The sequence below is a fragment of the Mastomys coucha genome, unplaced genomic scaffold, assembly GCF_008632895.1.
Source record: "Mastomys coucha isolate ucsf_1 unplaced genomic scaffold, UCSF_Mcou_1 pScaffold18, whole genome shotgun sequence".
Classification (NCBI taxonomy): domain Eukaryota; kingdom Metazoa; phylum Chordata; class Mammalia; order Rodentia; family Muridae; genus Mastomys; species Mastomys coucha.
The window spans coordinates 88,600,933-88,602,731 of NW_022196900.1; the positions used below are offsets into that span (position 1 = coordinate 88,600,933).

The window sequence follows — 1,799 nt, forward strand, 5'->3', positions numbered from 1 at the left end:
CGTTTCCGGGTTGGAGGCGGGGAGCGGTGCCGGAAGTGCTTGGGGAGGGCCGCGCAGTCGGACCGGCTGCTGAGACGAACGCTTCACTGGGGCAGTCTCCGCATATCATGGGGAGATAGACGCTGCTGCCTGTGAGTCTTGGGCCCTGGCAGTTGAGGACGAAGAGCGGGAGGAGGGTGTCAGGACCCAGACCCACACGGGTCAGTGCTGGAAGAAGTAGCTCGTGGAAGAGACGGGGCTGTGAGGAGCCAGGCTCTTGGGACGGGGCTTGAGGGGTTCGGGCTCGCAGAAGCAGCGGCTGTTGGGGACTCGGGCTCTGAATGAGACTTAGGAAACGGGGACGGATGGGAATTCTGCAGCATCTGAGGGAAAGCCTTCTGAGAGGGACAGGATGGTGAAGACCCCGTTCTTTAGAGGAGGCGAGGGTAGGGACGAAACGGGGCATGAAGACACAGGCTCCAGAGAGGTGAAAGTGGAGCCCGAGAAGACTCGGGCTCCTAAGAGACAGAAGCGGGACAGTAAAGTCCCAGCCCCTAAGGATTCAGAAACAGGACAGCAGAGACTTGGGGACTGGAGATAAGAGAAGCAGGCAAAGAAGACGAGTTTGAAAGGGACTAGAAACGGGCAGTGAGGACTGGGTCTTCTTTGGGGACAAGATCCGGGCTTTCAGACTCAAGAGTTTCTGAAGGGACAGAGATGTAAGGATCCGAGCTCCTAAAAGTGTAGGAACTAGGGGGTCCTTGAAGGCTGGGAGATCAGCCTTCAAGGGAGAAAGGTTGAAAAGATTTAGCGATCTGTTCTCTGTATCCGGAGGATTAAGATAGATGTTCGGGGGAAGACTTCTTGGCGCTGCCTATCTGGCTCTTTACATTTAGGCTTTTTCTCGGGTCCGATACTTAACCTAGAAAACCCACATGAAACGTCTTCGTTTTTCTTCATTATTGTGAATCAGATGTGAAGTTGAAAGCAGTTTGAGCACAGTTATATACTTGATAAAGTGCCTTAAGCCCTATTCCATTCAGCCCCTGTTGAGCACAGATCTCTGCATCCCCAAGCAAACTGTCATAGATGGAAGGGCAGCAAAAGATCATTTTGAATTCTTTTACATTTAAGGAAAAGAGGGTCCGAAGAAGGATTAGGATCACTGTGAGCCAAATTCTTAGGTTATACAGCATTCTGCCATGTACATCAAATAAGAGATGCTTGCTTGAAATTACTTGAATAAATGCTTTTAGAATCTCTACCCTCAAACTCAGAAGGGATTTTTTTTTTCTAGCAGATTTTAGTGTTTTAGTACCTATTATATATGACATTGACATAAATGTTACAAGTGATGAAACAAAGTGAAAAGTTTTTTATTTTATTTATTTATAAATTGTATTTATTTTTCAATAATGTGTTGAGAAATTCACAAGTAAGTGTGGCCTAGAACATTTACTAGGGATTGGTTTTAGAAGAGTGATTTGGACCTTGCCTGTCATTTCCCTTCATAAACATTCACGACTGAGCCGGGTGGTGGTGGCGCACGCCTTTAGTCCCAGCGCTTGGGAGGCAGAGGCAGGTGGATTTCTGAGTTTGAGGCCAGCCTGGTCTACAGAGTGAGTTCCAGGACAGCCAGGGCTATACAGAGAAACCGGGTCTCGGAAAAACAAAACAAAAAACAAACAAACAAACAAACAAAAGATTCATGACTGAAATTGACTCACATGAATTGGGTACACCTTAAGCACTTTGGGGTTTTTTTGTTCTGTTTTTTGTTTGGTTTTGTTTTTGTTTTTCTTTTTTTTTTCGTTTTTTTT

General features: G+C 46.6%; 1 protein-coding gene across 1 annotated transcript in view; it reads left to right on the forward strand.

The window, feature by feature from the left end:
- Positions 1-1,799, forward strand: part of Taf12 (TATA-box binding protein associated factor 12) — an 18,248-nt gene continuing 16,449 nt past the window's right edge. The window contains exon 1 of the mRNA XM_031378909.1: positions 1-131. The gene's annotated coding sequence lies outside the window, so the exon portion shown is untranslated. The remainder of the gene's footprint in view (positions 132-1,799) is intronic.